The following is a 21,182-nucleotide window of genomic DNA, read 5'->3' as shown; positions in this document are numbered from 1 at the left end:
GCTTTTTCCTCATTCGATGTGTGCTGCAGAATGCAGCACACATATGCAAAGGAAAAACAAGGAGAAATGAAGATATTTTTCCTCATTACGCCTCCCATGGGAAGGCATAAGATTTTGGCGCTGCCTCAGATTTCTCGTAAATCTGGGGCAGTGTCAAAATGCCATGCATGTTGCTGGGAACGCCTCCAGCAACTCCCATTGCACGCCCCTTTAATGCAGAAAATTGCGTTAAAGGAAACAATATTTACGAGGCAGCATCAAGCCAAAAGAAAGTGGCTTAGTGCTTCCTCATAAATATGGAGCAGGCTCCTGCACCACAGAACATCACAAAAAGTAGCGTTTCGGCGGCCAAGGGGCTTATATGGCCCCTATTTTGTCCCTTACAAAATAAGTTGGTCCAGATATAAATTGTTGGAGGTTGAAGGCCTCCATTCTAGAGCTGTTATATTTGGTAATTGATAGATCCTGGTTGTCGAACCATATCTCTTAAACTCCCCAAGAGTGTATCAGGTAGATTGTTTAGCATAACTTTAGACACCGCATCCAGTTAGTCACCTTTAAATTTCCTGTTGCCTGGAGGCGTTCTGTAGTTTAAGAAGAAGGAGCAGATAAGGGGCATATGTATAAAAAAGCCATTTTGCGAGTCCTTAATAGTTATTTTTTGCGAATCGCTATTAAGGACTTGCAAAATGCTAGGTATGTAGGAATCGCAATAATAATTGCGATTCGTACATACTCCTTAATTGCGAAGCGCAAATTGCGATTCGCAATTAAGGAATACCTTCCCATTCATTCCTATGGACCTAGAGGCCCATAGGAATGAATGGGAAGACATTCGCAATTTGCGAGTACCCATTAAGTACTCGCAAATTGCGAATGCAATTTCAAAGGTGCAAGGGTGTCAAAAGGACACCCTGCAGCACCCCTAAGGGCATGTATGTGCGCCACATTGCACTTTGAAAAATGCCAAACAGTGCATTTTTCAAAGAAATTGCAAATTATCACCAACCTGGAGTTGGTGGTAATTTGCGATTTCTTAAGCCAAAATCACAGAAATTGGGTGCTTCTTACATTGCATTTAAGGAATCGCAATTTGCGATTCCTTAAATGCATTCGCAAAAAAGGGAATCGCAAATTTTGTGATTCCCCATTTTGCAGGGGCCTTTTGGGATGATACATCCCAAACGGCTAATTCGTGGTCGCAAACGGGCCGATTCTGAGAATCGGCCCATTTGCGAACGGGAAAAGTGCTTGATACATATGGCCCTAAATGCTGGCAGTGAAAGGTAATTTACTATTGAAAGAATAGATTTTGAAGTTGTTGTAAGAATATGGAAAAACCATTAATACTCACTACGACGTGACTTTTTACACATGAAAGGAAAACGCCCAAATCAAGATTTATGTCCAGGGGCGTAGCCTGATTAGTAAAATCGAGGCAGTGTAAGCTTCAGATTTTCTAACTATCACGCTAGCATATAATGTTAAAATAGAAGATTTTGTGTGAGCTTCAGATTTTACAACAATCCCACTGGCAAATAATGCTAAAATACAAGATTTCGTAAAGTAACCAATATATTTGAAGACTTTCAAAATAAAGAGGGAGAGAGAGGGTGTGCGTTTTTGTGTATGGAAATAATCCCGGTGAAATTCAACAGACACCTCACCATACCTGACTGAAAGCACCTGTCCCCAATTATTTACAAGAAATATATTTATTAGGGGGGTGTAACACCCCAAACCCCCTCACCCCAGAAGCTATGCCCCTGATTATGCCTGGATGAAGAAACCAAAGCAGGCCAACTGGAATGTGGGAAATACGAAATTAAACAGTGAAAAGCCAAGAAATAGAAACACATAGGGGCAGATTTACAAGCCCCTTGCGCCACTTTTGCGTCACTTTTAACATGGGAAAAGTGCCGCAAAAGTGTCGCAAGGACCTTGAAAAATCTGCCCCACCGTATTTTGATGATTACGAAACTAGTGCCTAATCTAATGGTGTTTCAGTGGTGGGTGAGACTGACAAATGTACCCCGAATGGAATGGTAGAGGCAAAGTGCAGTGATCCAGGAAGACTGTGCACTTGGGGGCATATCAACAACAACCGACGATAATTATCGCTGAGCGCACTTGGCGCTCGGATAATTATCGCCGGCTAGCGCCGATTTTTATCGCTGAGATAGCGTGCTATTAGCAACGCTTATCTCATCGGCGATAAAAATCCTAGCGCTAACTGGCTAACGTGAGATTATCGCTGGAAACCCAGCGATAATCTCACGTTACCTAGTTGATAGGGACTCACAAACGTAGCCATGATATCCACCTTCCATAGGATATCATGGCTAAGTCAGTCCTGAAGCAGGTGTTAGGAAAGTAGCGATAACAGGTGTTATCGCTACTTTTCCTGACGCTATGCTTCATAGCGTGGGGCTTGATGATAGGAGAAATGTCGCTTTGCGAAATTTCTCCTATCATGTCAGGAACGCCCACTTTGCATCTCATTAGAGATGCAAAGCTGGGCGTTAGAAATCCCCACGCTAAAGCAAGGTTTCACGCGTTAGCGTGACCTTGCTAATATAGCGATAAAATTATCGGCGCTTTTCGGCCAAAAACGGCCTCTAAAGCGGCGATAATTTTTTATCGCCTCGTTGTGAATATGCCCCTTGGTTTGTAAAGTTGAGAGCAGCGGCGGCTCCTCCACCGAAGCGTTGCCCCGCTGCTCTTTGTGCAGTGAAAGAAGGAAAAACAAAATGATAATAACTGAACATTATTATCATTTAATTTTTGGTAGCTGCGGGGCTGAGTTAGGGCGGGGTGGGACTTGTGGCTCAGGGAGGATGAGTGGACCATGCACATTAAGTGCGTATGACTGTTTTGTCAGCCGTTTTGGCCGTCCAAGCAGTCATGTGCACTTTGCATATTCCCCAGCAGACTGTAATCAACAGCCTGGTAGGTAATATTCACAGGCTTCCTGTCCCAATCTGAGCACCGATCCACGGCACTCAGACCAATCACAACGCTGCACTGCAGCATTGTGATTGGCTCAGGGGAGCCTGTGTGCCCGGGTGCTTCCTGCAGCCTCTTCCGGACTGAAGTCAGGAAGAGCAGAGAAGCGGAGGAGAGATGTGGCCAGCGGATAAGGTGGGTGTGTTTTTTTTATATCCCCCCCCCCCTCACTATTCCCTACTAGCCACCACTGGTTGAGAGATTATATGATGGGAAGGTGTAGCATGTAAACAGGATGGTGCCGTGCACGTGGGTGGGAGGATGCCTTCTTGTGAATACAAGTGAGCAAGGAAGCCACAGGATTATGGTGTGGAGTGAAGATAAAGCAGAGGAAATGAAAACTGATGAAGTGGAGAAATTACCTCGAGGATGCTCATGAAGAAAAGGTTGAAAATTATTGTAGCATAATGTACAAAGGTTTGACCCATGGAAGATTCGCAAAGGCTATCTCAGAAACTGGAGGTAAGCTGTGCATGTTCCTGTTACCTGGTAAGACTGGGATAGTAATTGTTCTTACACTACGTTTTCCTATGTGCAGGTATTATGTCACTCTGTTTCGGAATTGCTTATCCAGAATTGATTGTGGAGTGTCCTAGTCAGTAGAGAGTCATTCGCTGCCAGAGCTATCAGCTTGCTGTTTTTGATAATAAATATATTTATCACTGTATTGGAGGAGGGTATTCCTGAGTGCGTGAGTTTATGCTCAAGTAATTTAATGAGTGAATATGGCATTTTATGCAACGTACAAGCAGTCCTCCACACCATGTCAACAACATTGGAACAAGGTGCGATGTGACACACTGCAGTAAATAAATGGTAGTACATTCAAATAGGGATTCATTAAGAGGTACCTTTGAACTCTGATAGCAATAGTAGCTATAGCCAGCCTCATCAGTATTAGGAGATCATGGGGAACACAGCAGGGGCGGTATTACAGTTAAGGTGCTTTTAAAAGGTGCACCCATTGCAAACACTGAAAATGCACCTTATTACCATGAATGTGATACCCCCAGGGAAGCCGCGAACTTGCACTGCCCTGGGGTCAGCACATTCAGGTGAAAAATGGATGGGCTTTAAAGCAACCCGCCTGCACTTTGAAGAGGGATTAGAATTCCATCTTGCAGGTGGGTGCAGTTAGTGACTGTATCCGCCTGCAAGGGGATGTCTGGGGTGTCCATAGGACCCCCTTTACTCTCTGCAGAGGCTGCTCTCAGGGGCGCATGGACAGAGCACCACCTTTTAGGTGGCGTACTGTCAGTGCCCCTTCTGACAGCTTATTTGCCTCTGCGCCCACGTCTGTAATACGATGCGGGCTCAGTGGCACATGGATTCCCTCATTTGCATGGGGCATGACCCCATGCAAATGAGAGAACGCCCCCTGCAGATAGCGCTGGCACTTTATGTGCGCCAGCGCTATTAGTATTACAGAAGGGGTAGCACAAACATCTGCGGCCCCTTCTGTATTATCAATGTGACCCGGGCGCGCAAAGTGGGTACAAACGCCCATTGCGTCTCTGGGGCACTTTCTGTAATACGGCCCCAGGTCTCTTTACTTTCATACAGAGATCTTGGCTGCTGAAAATATCTAGAATCGCTGAGTGAAAATACAGAGGAAAATCAGACCATACTGGGGCCAGGGGCGGTTTCTCCATTAGGGCTCTGGGCTGTGCCCCACTGAACTTCCTACACATTACTGTACACACATTAAATAGATCGATTTATTTAGAGATACAATAGTATCTCTAAAGAAATAGATGTATTTAAGTCTGAGCTGTATGTTCCAGGCTGCCTGCCCCACATCTCTCCTTGACCCAAATACAGAGTCGCTATTGTGTCTAGGATTCATGTAAAGAACAAGAGACAGTACATGTAAAGAAGAATTGTGTTGAATCTAATTTATCTATGTCACTGATGTACGTCTTGTATATAAGTGCACCACTACTTCACTGATCACCATACGTCACATATTCTCACTATTGTCACAATCTTTTCATCCATAATTTAGTTGTATCTGTGACAGCCTTCTTTGGAAAAACAAAACGTAAAAAGACCTTATCTTGGCAAATCCACTTTCTCTGGTGTGTTCTTATCGTAGAGCTTCAATGTCTTTTCTTGTTTGAAATAATTTATTTACATTTGTTGTGAAATCTATTGAGACAATTTGTTTTTTCTCTTGACAATAATATAAACTGATCACAGCAATTGTATTACCCGACAGGACCAATTGTTTTCTGTGTCACATCGCTCTGAAGCAGGAGATGGAAGCCAGGCAGTAAATCAACTTTCTGAACAGTGACTCATGGCGCATAGCTTACCGCTCTAAAGCCATTCATTACTATTGTAGTCAATGGTAGTATCCACTATAGGCCAGTTTCAGCATCACAATTTCTGGCGTCGGAATCCCCATCCATGCGTGAGGGCATGCATCCATCATTCACAGTCATAGATCGCATCCTTTCCCGTTCTTCACACGTAGGAGTGGATGCAGGCACATGTGATTTGGTGCCTCGTCCTACATAATGGTAAGAGTTATAATGCTAATCTTGTGCTATGTAAATTGTGCTGTAACCCCAGGTCATGCTAACCTCCCCCACTGTGACACCCCAGGCCCTGGATGCACATTGCTGGCTGCTTTAGAATTAGAAATGCTCTATTTGTTCCCCCCGCAAAATTGATCCAAAAGACAAGCAAGGTTTTTGTTCCCTTCCGATTTAAGTACAAAGAATGTTGAAAACGTTGAGGTAATGCATGTCAGCGATTTAGTTCCTCTCTTATTTCACATTTTACTTAATCTTGCATTCCCCAAGAGTGTTAGCTATTTCATCATGTGTTTCTGTATTTTTTTCCGTGCATCTTACTACTCTTTCACAGTGCATACTTTAAGTCATGCCAGGTGTTTATGAGGAATTTTGATTGAGACCTCTGACAGTGAGGCTGACTCCAAAGCAAAGTGCCTGCCACAGGTTGTGATGGAGCAAGGTTTCACATCTAAAGAAACGTGCTTGTATACAATCCTCTCGTATAACATGTAATAATGTAACCAACCTGTCCGTGAGTACTAAAATTGCACCACATTTTACATAATCATATCTAGGGGAAGCTTTTCTATGTGCTGTGTTAATAAGTAACTCAAGTGTACTAAAAAATGGCCTCTTAAACGCGGGAATTCTTCTGCGCATGCGTCTACCACATCACGTGGTGTGACGTTCTTCTGTCGCATGGGGGAAATATTTGCAGCTGCGCAATAGCTTATAATAGGGCTGCTCCAAAGTAACATACTGATGCGCATGCGGAGCTGAAACTAATCTATGCACGTACTACTAAGCTATTAATGCGAAAGATTTATTAAATAAATGGGGTTAGAGTAGAAGTAAGTGGTATACAGTAAATTCATTTAAATTGTATTCTAGCATGTCTCTCTTTGACTTTATTAATAGTTCGCATTTGGGCCTTGGAGGGTGACTGATGCCCTCATCCTTTGTCGCAACCACGCATGCGCCTTACATCTCTGCTCTCAAGTCCATAAAGTCATGAGACGACTGCCAAACCCTAAGCCCAGCAAGGACATGGGAACTCAATTTTCTGAACCCCACGAGAGGAAATTAAAGAAACATTGTACCAGAAATTTATCGATCATAATCTGAAATGCTTGTGGGAATAAAGCTTGTGGGTATTAAAATTAAGGCGCGGGGAGTTAGACGATAGACTAAAGAAAATATTGCACTTGGTATGGTGTGATGTCCTCACCCCACTGCTTGGCCCAATCAAATTGCAGGTGAACATGGAATTGAAACATTTGGGGGTGGATCATACACTTGTATTTGGTATAGCAGAGGTAAGTTATAGATAGTTAGACACACTTGGTGCTGAGATGTTGATGCTATGCTGAGACGCTGCCCGATTTTGCTGCAATCTGACTGAAGAATCCTACACTAGTGAAAATTCGCGGAACAACCAAGAAGGCACATCTAGGATGGGGTCCAGACGTGCCCGAGCCGGGGAGAGTAGCACCAGGGAGGGATGTAATGCTGGCATTGCACTAGAAGAGGTCACCTTGCTCTGTTCCGAACCTGCCCTGAATTCTTGACTCTTTGATGTCGGGTCCTCACACCATTCTAGGTAAATATATCTGTAGGGTAACTGCTTCGTACTTGCTCTCTGTCCTTTCTCCCCTCAGGTGCTGTCATTGCAAGAATTTATTAATGCAAACTGATTATAAGCTAATTGTACTATTTTACCTGATGGAGATTTCTGCCACATTCATGTGTATTTGATTTGACTCACAAAATCATTAATTCAGATAAACTTTCTGAGTCTGTGGTTCTTTAAATAAAAGTTAAATGCATTATTGTCTTTCCTCCCTATTCTAATCTACTACTAGATCTTATCGAATGTACATTTACTCAGGAGACAGGAATGGTAAGAATACTGATGTAAAGGTTTCCTAAGGTAAAATAAATTGATGACCAGTAGATATTTGCCAGCTCAGTGTATGTATGAACGTATATGGGCCCAAATGAGTGTTGTGTGTATGAATGTGTAGAGCTGGTAAACTCCGCTACATCAGTTTTACTTGGTAGCAGAGGCATGGTTAGTATAGTTAGTTAGGTGAGGAGTATATTTGAAATTGTGAATCATTGATTTATGTTTAACAAAAACCCGTTATGTGCTGTTTTATGTTTTCTGGAAATTCCCGGGAATATTGAATAGCGGGTGGTAAATGGAAGCCACACTGCAGTGAGGTTACTGGTCTGGATCGAGAAAAGTGCTGAAAGTTACGCAGGACCGGAAGCACTAAGTTAGGGAAAAGTTCTTGTATGCTAGTGAGAATAATTGATAGCGTGGAGTTCGCTGGTGAAAGTTTGGTATTATATCACCTAGAAAGGGTAATACTGAAGGAGTAGCAGGTTCTCTGATGCTTGTGTGAAGAGTAAGCGGAAAGGTTTTACTCGTAGTCTGTGAAGAGTAAGCGGAAGGGTTTTACTCGCAGTGAAAGAAATCTTACTATTCTTTGAATTAGTGGGTCAGACACAATAGCGAATGTTTATACATTGTTAATTAATGAAAATTGTGTGAAAAGTTGTGAGAAAATAAGTTGTCGCATTACCTTGTGAAGGAGGGGTCAGTTGCGGGTGTTGCACTGATGTCATTGAGAGCCGCGCTGGGATTGGTTGAAACAACGGTTGTGTGGTTGATGCGAAATTGTAAAGGAAGGGTTAGTTGTAAGGAGTAAGACTGACATCACAGAAAAGCCGAGCAAGCATTGGCTGAGCGAGCGAGCAGAGTAAAAGTTGATTGGTACTCAGAATAGAAAACGCGCTGGCATTGGAGAATTATTCAAATTAAAGCAAGTGTTTGATTGGTGTAGGAGAGTAGGGTCTGCTATCCTATGGTCACCTCAAATTTTTGCTTTTTGCTTCACTGGTTTTTGACATATTGAGGCTGTGGGCTTGCCAATCAGACCCCCAGCCTGCTGTTCTCTCTACTAAATTTACACTATGCACTATAGGTGCATAACCAATTGGAACTAGATCACCCTGTGAGCCCCTGTACCAGTGTACACTAGGTACCCAGGGCATTGGTGTATCTAAGGCCTGCCAGGGGCTGAAGCATGTATTATGCCACCCCAGGCTTGGCCTAACAAAGTTGACACAACTGGCTGATCACTCAGCTGGGGTAAGTTGGTTTAACCACCTCTTACTTAGGTGTAGTATACCTATACCTAACCTTAAATGGGACACATGTTAACCTATAAGTCACTCCTATGGCAGGCCTTAACAACCCTGAAGGCAGAGTGCTTGGTTCCATGTGAGATGGTGCTCTGGCATGAGCTGAGCCTGTCTGCAGTGGTCGGAACAACTTCCTTCTACTGTTTCCAGATATCGTCATACCATATACTCTTAAGTGCATTATGAACCTCGCGGTTAAATGCTAACTTTGGTTTGGCTTTATCAAAACATGTCGAGTAAGGTGTCATACGAATTGGAATACTAACCCCTCGCCAATTCTGGCGACGGGGTTAGCATTCCACCCTTCTAGAGGGACACGACATGTACAGTACCTGAAACCCGGGTAAAATCAGACATAGCCTCAGCTCCACAAAATGGATGCTGCCACCACAGACACAAGTCTGCCCTCCTGCTGCTGGGAGTCCTTCCAGCTTGGGAGGTGTGGACAAAGGGTTTCCTGCCAGGGGAGGTGCGTGCACCACCCCAGACAGGATTTTGTGTATTGGTCAGGTAGGGCTTGAATAGAATGAGACATGCCTGAGGCTCACAAGGAGCCTCGGTGCATATGCCAGTTCAAACCGGTCCTGGGGCACACCAGCCCTGGACCTGGGGCGAGCTGGACAAAGGATTGGGGGTGTAACCACCCCCCTTCCTGGTCCCACCCTTAGGGAGGGACCTAGCAGGTAGTCCGGCCCCTAGAATCCGAATAAAGGTAGGAGTTGTGTCCTAAGACTTTAGACATCCTGGAATCAACTTAACTACAAGACGAAGACGGGAACTTCGACGCTCTGCCGCACAGAGGACTGAAGCCAATCTCCCCTGTGGTCAGGGAGTGACCACCTTGCTAACGCAAGCACCATCCAGCGAATCAACGTCTGCTTTGCCGCCGCCTCCCGCCGGAGCCCGAGCCCAGAGACTGACAAGACCTGGACCTCCAGACCTCTCACTGCCCGATCCACAGTCCCTGAAAAGAGGAGACCCGTGGAGGCACCGAGACACGTGGAGCCAGCCATCTTGAAACGACCACGACAAGCTGCAAGCGCGACAACCGAGGCTCCCTACAAGTTGTGCTTTGGGATCTGAGAAGCCCAACCCCCGAGCAGCATCTGCACCAAAGGTGAGCCCTTCAGCATCTCCACGATCTGCGTGGGGCCCTTCTGCATTTTGCCACTCGACGCGCCTAACCGGTTGCTGGCCCGTTGGCTAGTGGCCATCTTGGCGACGAACTTCAAGAAATACACCACTGGCCTGGTTGCTCCAGACTGGCCCTTGCTCCCCTCCAAAGGAGCAGTCCCTCTGACCTTGCTGGTCAGAACCATCAGCTTATTTTGTTTTCCACAACAATTGCTTTTGCCAAGGCTTGTTTGCTTTGATCAAGGCGCCGATACCGCCGACAGCGAGAGCCTGCGTGGGACAGCTCGTTAACCGGCTCCTGGACGTCGTCGACCTTCAGGAACCACGTGGCTGCAGAGACAAGCTACACCTTTCCTCCTGTTTGCACCCGACATCGCTTGGTACCCACCTGGTGCCACGCTGGTCACTGGCTAGTGACTGTGAACACTGTCCCCTCTGCTTACAGGTCTTCTACAACTCTGATCCACCCTTGGATCCACCGCATCTCTTCTGGACCGACCGCCTGCAGCATCTTTGTCTTCAGGCTCTATTGAACAGATAGAAGAAACCCGACGCACTTCGAGACCTATGCACCCGCTTCCTGTGGGTGAGATAAAGCTGGCACTCCGGTGCCCAAGTGTAGAGAATCATCTCTAGTGTCTGTGTTTCCAATCTTGAGTTCATAGTCCATCCGGAAGATCCTTTTTGCAGTAACTTTGTAACTTTTACGCACCCATTGAAAACCTATGGGAGCACGCGTGTGACTATTTGCTCTGCACACGCAACCCGTGGACCTCCTGGTCACTAACTAAAGTTAGCTCCTTGTAGGCCCAGCGATTCTAGAGGCCCTAGGCCTTTTCCCTTTCCTGTTCGTGGTACTTATACCACTATTTTAGTATATGGTTCGAGTGGTCACCAGGGCCTATCCATATAAAGTGCAACTTCTGTGTATTCTAACGTATTCTTGTTTAACGATTTGTGCTCCTGTGCTCATAAAGAGTCTAGGGGTTACTTTGAGAAATAAATACATATATATTTTCAATATATATCTGTGTGGTGTCCTTTCATTGGTATAAAGGGGGGTTACATTTGGTAAAACAGCCTGCTTAACACGTTTCACGAGTTTAGCCTCAAAGACTGCTTAGCCTACGCTACCACTAGGGCAGCTAGTCTGAAAAGGTTGACTTACAACCACACCATAAGGGTTGCTTGGCATGGTACAAGGTGGTCACTTTAACTAGTGAACATCATATACCAGGCCAACTTCTCACATTGGTGAGCAGCGGTTGGATTTGAGCTTGCTGTGTTTTACCTCTGTAATCTCTTTGTTACCAATTGAAAGATCATACAGGTACCTTTAGGTACATATAAAACAAGAATAGATATACTTAAGTTCTACTGAACTTAGTTGTTGTAGAGCAAAGGGAGTAGCACACCCTGACTACAACTACTAGATAGGTTTAGTAGGTAAACCCAAGTGTAGGTAGATTGCAACACATCCACCCACACTTAAGAGCAATGGCTGGGGCAGAGGGGTCCAATGTACCTATCTCTGTTGAGAGTGACCTCCAGAGGGCACCATCCATCTTTGCTACCCTTAACCAGAATGAGCTCAGGCATTTGGCAACTCTTAGAGGCCTTAAACAGCCCAAGAACCCTACCTCTGCTGAGCTCAGAGAACTCTTGCAAAATGATGAAAATCAGAGAGAGCTCAAGAAAGCTTCCCAGTTAGGCCCCTTAGGGACTGGAACAGGAGGCCCCCCTTCTGAAGATGCTACTGAGGTACCCCTTTCCAATAGTCACCCCTTAGGTGAGATTCACACTACAGAGGATGAAAGTGATAAGGATACAGATGATAGTGATGAGGAAGGGAGAACTAGCCCAGTGCCAAGTGTTATACTTGGCCCAGCTAAACTAAGGCTATTGGGGACTGACAATGTGATCACCCCATTGGATCTCCCCAGTGGACTTAACAAGGGGCTTGGGAGGCAAAGGAATCACTCAGGTGACTCTAATGCTTCTCATACCTCTAGAGGCTCTCAAGGTCACTCCAGAAGAAGGATGACCACCCCTCAGAGGAGGGAACATGAGGCCAGAATGCAGGAAGCCCAGCTGAGGATCAGGAAGCAGGAGCTAGAGGTAGCCCTGATGGAAGAGAAACTGAACAAGGCTAGGCAACCTAGAGAGAGTGGGTCTATACCCACTGGTGGCAGCATTGTCCCTAAGGACAAAGATAGGGTCTTTGATAATAGGAACCTGTCCAAGGTTGTGCCCCCCTACAAAAGTGGGGATGACATCCACAAATGGATGACTGCTCTTGAGAGAGCCTGCAAAGTACAGCAGGTTCCTGAAGACCAGTGGGCAGCAATCCTCTGGCTCTCCTTTGAAGGAAGAGGCAGAGATAGACTCCTCACTGTTAGAGAAGAGGATGTCAGAAATTACAGAGTCCTGAAGAGTGTCCTAGTTGATGGGTTATGCTTAACCACTGAACAGTACAGGTTAATGTTCAGAGACACCCAGAAGACACAGACTCAGGACTGGTCTGAATAAATTGAATGTGCCACTAAGGCTTTGGAGGGTTGGTTGCTGGGAAGTAAGGTATCTGATTATACAGGATTGTACAATTTGATGATGAGAGAACAGATTTTAAATAACTGTCAAAACCAGCAACTGCATCAACACTTGGTTGACTCTGATCTGACCTCTCCCCAAGAATTGGGAAAGAAGGCAGACAAATGGGTCAGAACCAGGGTTAAGCAAAAGAACCAGAACCAGGGCCAAGGGGGTGATCAGAAGAAAACAGACCAGAAGGGTGGAGATCAGAAATCTAAAGACCAGAAGTCTTCAACAGGGCCCCAAACTACTGCTAAGGAGGGTGGGTCACAACAACAATCCAAGGGAAAGAAGAAAGAAGGTCAAAAGAAACCCTGGTGCAATCATTGCAAGAATACAACTCACTGGACTAGTGATTGTAAGAAGGGTGGAGCCCCCAACACTGTTGCCCCTAAGGCACCTGCTCCCAGTACTACTGTTAGCAGTGTTGGTCCCCAGACAAAGGGTGTAGTGGGAATCACTATGGGAACTGAAGGGGATTCTGACTTAGACAGAACCCTGACACAGGCAGTCCTGATCTGTGATGGGGACATGGATTTGTCCCTGACTGTGAGCCCCAGTAACCTGGGCAAGTACAGACAGACTCCTTTAATAAATGAAAAAGTGGCTCAAGCCTACAGGGACACATGTGCCAGTGTCACCATGGTGACACCAGGCTTTGTGGACCCTGGACAGTACATACCAGGTGAGAATTACCTGGTGACCAATGCCAGCAATGCCACTACTTCACATAGTGTGGCAGTTGTTAACTTCTCATGGGGAGGGGTAACTGGCCTCAAAAGGGTTGTGGTTAGTGCAGACCTCCCAGTAGAATGTTTGTTGGGCAATGACCTAGAGAGTTCTCTATGGTCTGAAGTGGAGTACAGGACACATGCAGAGATGTTAGGTATATCACCACATGTCCTTGCTGTGACCAGGTCACAGGCCAAAAAGTGCCTTACTGAAACTCGGGTCTTGGATCCTGGAACAATGGACCAAGCACCTACCAAGAAGAAGAACAGGAGGGTCAAGGCTGTGCCTTCCCCCCTGCCTCAGAGTGATGATCAACCTTCCCAGGAAGCTGATCTAGAGAACCCTGAAGGAACTGTCCCTGAAGAGCTTGAACCTGATCAGGTTGAGTTTCTGGGGACAGGGGGACCTTCAAGGGCTGACTTGAGGCAGGCTCAATTATCCTGTCCCTCTCTTGAACCCCTCAGACAGCTGGCTGCTGCTGAGGCTGCTGGGAATGCTCAAGGTACCCATAAAGTGTATTGGGATGAAGGGCTCCTTTATTCAGAGGCTAGAGACCCCAAGCCTGGTGCAACCAGGAGGTTGGTTATACCTCTGCAATTTAGGGGCTTCCTTCTTACCTTGGCCCATGATATTCCTTTAGCAGGACACTTAGGCCAGAACAAGACTTGGGACAGGCTTGTCCCTCACTTTCACTGGCCTCACATGAATGAAGATACCAAGGAGTTTTGTCGCTCCTGTGTGACCTGCCAAGCCAGTGGCAAATCAGGTGGCACAACAAAGGCCCCCCTAATACCACTACCTGCGGTGGGGGTCCCCTTTGAAAGAGTGGGAATAGATATAGTGGGTCCCATGGATCCTCCCACTGCATCTGGGCACAGATTTATACTGGTGGTAGTGGATCATGCCACCAGGTATCCAGAGGCAATTCCCCTTAGGACCACTACAGCACCTGTTGTGGCCAGGGCCCTGCTGGGAGTATTCTCCAGAGTGGGGTTTCCTAAGGAGGTAGTTTCTGACAGAGGTACCAACTTCATGTCAGGATACTTGACAGCTATGTGGAAGGAAAGTGGTGTCAACTACAAGTTCACCACTCCTTATCACCCACAATGCAATGGGCTTGTTGCGAGATTCAACAAGACCCTAAAGGGTATGATCAAAGGATTACCTGAAAAGCTCAGGTGAAGATGGGACATCCTTCTACCCTGCCTTCTGTTTGCTTACAGAGAGGTCCCACAAAAAGGAGTTGGCTACAGCCCCTTTGAATTGTTGTTTGGGCACCCTGTAAGAGGCCCACTGTGTTTGGTGAAGGAAGGATGGGAGTTACCTCTCAAAAAGCCTAAACAAGACATAGTGGACTATGTACTTGGTCTCCGCTCCAGGATGGCTGAGTATATGGAGAAGGCATCCAAAAACCTTGAGGCAAGCCAGGCCTTACAGAAAGCTTGGCATGACCAAAAGGCTGTCTTGGTTGAGTTTCAGCCAGGACAGAAGGTATGGGTGTTGGAGCCAGTGGCCCCAGCAGCACTCCAAGACAAATGGTCTGGACCCCATACAATCCTGGAAAAGAAGGGAGAGGTTACCTACTTGGTAGACCTAGGAACTCCCAGGAGTCCCCACAGGGTACTCCATGTTAACAGGTTAAAAGCATATGTTGACAGGGCAGACATGGGCTTGCTCATGGCTACAGATGAGGGACAGGAGGAAGAGAGTGACCCTCTCCCAGACCTGTTGTCTCAGAACCCTGAAGATGGCTCAGTTGAAGGAGTGACCCTTGGAGGCAACCTCACTGCCCATCAGCAGACTGAATGTAGACAAGTTCTACAATCATTTCAACATCTGTTTTCCCTAATACCTAGCCAAACTGACTGGTGTACCCATGTGGTGGACACTGGTGACAGTCTGCCTGTAAAGAACAAGCTTTACAGACAACCTGACCACGTCAGGGACTGTATAAAGGCTGAGGTACATAAAATGCTGGAATTAGGTGTCATTGAACCCTCAGAGAGCCCCTGGGCTAGCCCAGTGGTTCTGGTCCCCAAACCTCACACCAAAGATGGCAAGAGAGAGATGAGGTTCTGTGTGGACTACAGGGGTCTCAATGCTGTCACCAGGACAGATGCACACCCTATTCCAAGGGCAGATGAGCTCATAGACAAACTAGCTTCCGCTAAGTTTTTGAGCACATTTGACTTGACAGCTGGCTATTGGCAAATCAGATTAGCTGAGGAGTCTAAGGCCAAAACAGCATTCTCAACCCCAGGTGGGCACTACCAATTTGTGGTGATGCCCTTTGGTCTGAAGAATGCACCTGCCACCTTCCAAAGGTTGGTGAATCAAGTCCTTACTGGGTTGGATGACTTTTGTGCAGCATATCTTGATGACATTGCTGTCTTTAGCTCCACCTGGGAGGATCACCTGATCCACCTGAAGAAGGCTCTTGAGGCTCTGCAAAGGGCAGGCCTCACTATCAAGGCTACTAAGTGCCAGATAGGGCAGAGTAAGGTTGTGTATTTGGGCCACCTTGTAGGTGGAGGCCAAGTTCAACCACTGGAGAGTAAGATACAATCCATCAAGGACTGGTCTCCTCCAACCACCCAGACTCAAGTTCGAGCTTTCTTGGGCTTGACTGGGTACTACAGGAAGTTTGTTAAGAACTATGGGTCCATTGTGACTCCTCTTAATGATCTGACATCCAAGAAGATGCCCAAAAAGGTTCAGTGGACAGTAAGCTGTCAAAAGGCATTTGATGACCTGAAGGAGGCCATGTGCTCTGCACCTATCCTGAAAAGTCCTGACTACTCCAAAGAGTTTATTGTCCAAACAGATGCTTCTGAGTTGGGTGTGGGAGCTGTGCTGTCACAACTTAATGTAGATGGTCAAGACCAACCCATTGCTTTTATTAGCAGAAGGTTGACCCCCAGAGAGAAGAATTGGTCAGCTATTGAGAGGGAGGCCTTTGCTGTGGTGTGGGCCCTGAAGAAGCTGAGGCCATACTTGTTTGGCACTCACTTCAAGATTCAGACCGACCATAAGCCCCTCTTGTGGCTAAATCAGATGAAGGGTGAAAACCCCAAACTGCTTAGGTGGTCCATTTCCCTACAGGGGATGGACTTTACAGTGGAGCACCGGCTAGGTACTGACCATGGGAATGCAGATGGTCTCTCCAGGTACTTCCACTTAGGACATGAAGACGAGACTGGTCAAGGCTAGTTTAATGTCCCTGCGTTTGGGGGGGGGTTGTGTAGGAGAGTAGGGTCTGCTATCCTATGGTCACCCCAAATTTTAGCTTTTTGCTTCACTGGTTTTTGACATATTGAGGCTGTGGGCCTGCCAATCAGACCCCCAGCCTGCTGTTCTCTCTACTAAATTTACACTATGCACTATAGGTGCATAACCAATTGGAACTAGATCACCCTGTGAGCCCCTGTACCAGTGTACACTAGGTACCCAGGGCATTGGTGTATCTAAGGCCTGCCAGGGGCTGAAGCATGTATTATGCCACCCCAGGCTTAGCCTAACAAAGTTGACACAACTGGCTGATCACTCAGCTGGGGTAAGTTGGTGTAACCACCTCTTACTTAGGTGTAGTATACCTATACCTAACCTTAAATGGGACACATGTTAACCTATAAGTCACTCCTATGGCAGGCCTTAACAATCCTGAAGGCAGAGTGCTTGGTTCCATGTGAGATGGTGCTCTGGCATGAGCTGAGCCTGTCTGCAGTGGTCGGAACAACTTCCTTCTACTGTTTTCAGATATCGTCATACCATATACTCTTAAGTGCATTATGAACCTCACGGTTAAATGCTAACTTTGGTTTGACTTTATCAAAACATGTCGAGTAAGGTGTCATACGAATTGGAATACTAACCCCTCGCCAATTCTGGCGACGGGGTTAGCATTCCACCCTTCTAGAGGGACACGACATGTACAGTACCTGAAACCCGGGTAAAATCAGACATAGCCTCAGCTCCACAAAATGGATGCTGCCACCACAGACACAAGTCTGCCCTCCTGCTGCTGGGAGTCCTTCCAGCTTGGGAGGTGTGGACAAAGGGTTTCCTGCCAGGGGAGGTGTGTGCACCACCCCAGACAGGATTTTGTGTATTGGTCAGGTAGGGCTTGAATAGAATGAGACATGCCTGAGGCTCACAAGGAGCCTCGATGCATATGCCAGTTCAAACCGGTCCTGGGGCACACCAGCCCTGGACCTGGGGCGAGCTGGGCAAAGGATTGGGGGTGTAACCACCCCCCTTCCTGGTCCCACCCTTAGGGAGGGACCTAGCAGGTAGTCCGGCCCCTAGAATCCGAATAAAGGTAGGAGCTGTGTCCTAAGACTTTAGACATCCTGGAATCAACTTAACTACAAGAAGAAGACGGGAACTTCGACGCTCTGCCGCACAGAGGACTGAAGCCAATCTCCCCTGTGGTCAGGGAGTGACCACCTTGCTAACGCAAGCACCATCCAGCGAATCAACGTCTGCTTTGCCGCCGCCTCCCGCCGGAGCCCGAGCCCAGAGACTGATAAGACCTGGACCTCCAGACCTCTCACCGCCCGATCCACAGTCCCTGAAAAGAGGAGACCCGTGGAGGCACCGAGACACGTGGAGCCAGCCATCTTGAAACGACCACGACAAGCTGCAAGCACGACAACTGAGGCTCCCTCCAAGTTGTGCTTTGGGATCTGAGAAGCCCAACCCCGAGCAGCATCTGCACCAAAGGTGAGCCCTCCAGCATCTCCACGATCTGCGTGGGGCCCTTCTGCATTTTGCCACTCGACGCGCCTAACCGGTTGCTGGCCCGTTGGCTAGTGGCCATCTTGGCGACGAACTTCAAGAAATACACTGCTGGTCTGGTTGCTCCAGACTGGCCCTTGCTCCCCTCCAAAGGAGCAGTCCCTCTGACCTTGCTGGTCAGAACCATCAGCTTATTTCATTTTCCACAACAATTGCTTTTGCCAAGGCTTGTTTGCTTCGATCAAGTCGCCGACACCGCCGACAGCGAGAGCCTGCGTGGGACAGCTCGTGAACCGACTCCTGGATGTAGTCGACCTTCAGGGACCACGTGGCTGCAGAGACAAGCTACACCTTTCCTCCTGTTTGCACCCGACATCGCCTGGTACCCACCTGGGGCCACGCTGGTCACTGGCTAGTGACTGTGAACACTGTCCCCTCTGCTTACAGGTCTTCTACAACTCCGATCCACCCTTGGATCCACCGCATCTCTTCTGGACCGACCGCCTGCAGCATCTTTGTCTTCAGGCTCCATTGAACAGATAGAAGAAACCCGACGCACTTCGAGACCTATGCACCCGCTTCCTGTGGGTGAGGTAAAGCTGGCACTCCAGTGCCCAAGTGTAGAGAATCATCTCTAGTGTCTGTGTTTCCAATCTTGAGTTCATAGTCCATCCGGAAGATCCTTTTTGCAGTAACTTTGTAACTTTTACGCACCCATTGAAAACCTATGGGAGCACGCGTGTGACTATTTGCTCTGCACACGCAACCCGTGGACCTCCTGGTCACTAACTAAAGTTAGCTCCTTGTAGGCCCAGCGATTCTAGAGGCCCTAGGCCTTTTCCCTTTCCTGTTCGTGGTACTTATACCACTATTTTAGTATATGGTTCGAGTGGCCACCAGGGCCTATCCATATAAAGTGCAACTTCTGTGTATTCTAACGTATTCTTGTTTAACGATTTGTGCTCCTGTGCTCATAAAGAGTCTAGGGGTTACTTTGAGAAATAAATACATATATATTTTCAATATATATCTGTGTGGTGTCCTTTCATTGGTATAAAGGGGGGTTACATTTGGTAAAACAGCCTGCTTAACACGTTTCACGAGTTTAGCCTCAAAGACTGCTTAGCCTACGCTACCACTAGGGCAGCTAGTCTGAAAAGGTTGACTTACAACCACACCATAAGGGTTGCTTGGCATGGTACAAGGTGGTCACTTTAACTAGTGAACATCATATACCAGGCCAACTTCTCACAATTGGTCATCAAAATAGAGATCCCGACAATAATAATAGATAGTGGAGTTTGTATGTACGATCCAACCTTAACAGGGACTCGACCAGATAGAAGATTTGTAGGGTTTGCTTACGAGCAGTACCTTAACCAGCACAAGCACGCAATGTACGGAGAAAAGAGAAAAATTACTTTCATGCAAAAGGTTAAGAATTATTTCAAAAAGGACAAACCCATTAAGAGTAGAGAGGGGATTCTCATTCCTCCTCCAAATGCGCCTGCATCATACATGATGGTGGAGAGAGGCTATCATACTTGTGTGTGGTTAGAAAATTGGATAGAATACACAAAAGATGATGGAATACTAGCATTTCCTGAGTACAGAGGTTTTAATGGAAGAATATTATACAATTTAAAAACACGAATGAATGAGTTAGAACCCAGGCCTAGATTGACTCAATATGAGGCTTTAGAAGAATGGGAAATGGAAGCTTTCAAACGTGACAGGCCTGAAGTAACAGACATTTAAGCAAATATTACCCGAAATTTTCCAGAGAGCCTAGAGATTGTCAAATGAAGCAAAGGAGACAGGCCATGGTGGCACAAGGGTTATATCCTGTGTTAACATCAGAAGAGCAGATGGGAAGTAAATGTACAGAGAAGACCAAGAACTTAACCATGATAGATAGCGGAGAAACAGAAGAAGGGTATTTAGAGGACGTATTGATGAAAAGTCCTCCACCTTATAATTAAGGATTTAATAGAATGACCCCTAGTGCCCCGATAATAGGAACACCTTTCGATTCCACGGTTAGTACATGACACCGCAAACAGTGTGTTTCAAGAAAAGGAAAATGAAGCAATAAATAAGAATAAAGATGAACTAATACAGAAAATAACTCAGATGAATATACATCCTGATGCCTTGACCATACCAGTGACCATAGGTACGGTAGTTCCATTATATGGAGAAACATCTAATTGTCCTAAATTTCCTGTAATGCCTACTCCAAGCATAGAACCTAGAAAAGAAAAGGTAATAATAGATGATCAAGCTAGTGAATGTGAATCAGTAATATCATTGATGGATTTGCCTATAAGAGAGCCAATAATGGAAACTCCGAAAATAAATTTGCCCAGTTGTTCAAGGGAAGTAAGACTAGAAACTTCATCAGGAAGCAAAAGCGCCACTATAGTAACCCCAGAAGATATAGAGAGATGGTCTCAAGAAATAGAGAAGCCAAAATCACAGCCTAAAATATTAGACATTTTCAAATTAAGAGTAGAATTGGAAGAAATGGTTGCTGGAAATGTGGGTCTAGATAGGCTAAACACATACAGTGAAGAAGAATTACTGTTTATTTGTAGAAGTATTACAAGAAATACAAAGGTATTCTATGAAAAACTGACCAATTTGGCATCAGAAATGGGAATTGACATAGGGAAATCAAAGGTGATGCAAAAACCGAATAGAGCAGAATTTTCTGATAAGGATTTAGAAAACATGAATGTGACTGGAGGAAAATTGCAGCTCAGAGAGTTGTTATTTCTGTTACGAAAATGGGGAGATGTTGAAAGATGGAGAGTTAGATGGGCAAAGAAAAAGAAAGAATCACAGGTAAATCGAACGGCATCTGAATATGTCATGAAAGAAACAGAAAAAGCTGAGAGGTTGTATCCGATGAGAGAAGTACCCAGAGGGGGGTACGTACATGTACCATGGACTAGACAGGATATTTTGTCATTTACGAATGATTTTCCAAAATTAAGAGAAAAACCAGTAGAGTGGTAAAGACAAGTTGAGAGGTTTGTGAAAGTTTCAAAGGTTTTATTGAAGGATCTGGAGGGTTTGTTTGACATAGTAGTACCTGCAGATTTGTGGACAGAATGCAAATTACTGTAGTTTGGCCTAGTGAGGAATATCCAAGAGACTCAAAAACAGGAACCCCATCAGAGGATGTAATGAAAAAGTATCATCAGGTAATCACCTTTCTGAAAAGTAAAATTCCCCCGAAAGAAACTG

The 21,182-nt window shown here is 46.1% G+C and overlaps 1 long non-coding RNA gene across 1 annotated transcript in view; it reads right to left on the bottom strand.

Moving 5' to 3' along the window:
* LOC146820929 (uncharacterized) overlaps nucleotides 1-21,182 on the bottom strand; it is a 615,243-nt gene that overhangs the window by 356,449 nt on the left and 237,612 nt on the right. The window lies entirely within an intron of this gene.

Source organism: Triturus cristatus, chromosome 6 (genome assembly GCF_964204655.1).
Source record: "Triturus cristatus chromosome 6, aTriCri1.1, whole genome shotgun sequence".
In the NCBI taxonomy this organism is placed as follows: Eukaryota; Metazoa; Chordata; class Amphibia; order Caudata; family Salamandridae; genus Triturus; species Triturus cristatus.
Note: the sequence above shows the minus strand (reverse complement) of the source record. Positions and strands in the feature narration are given on the sequence as shown.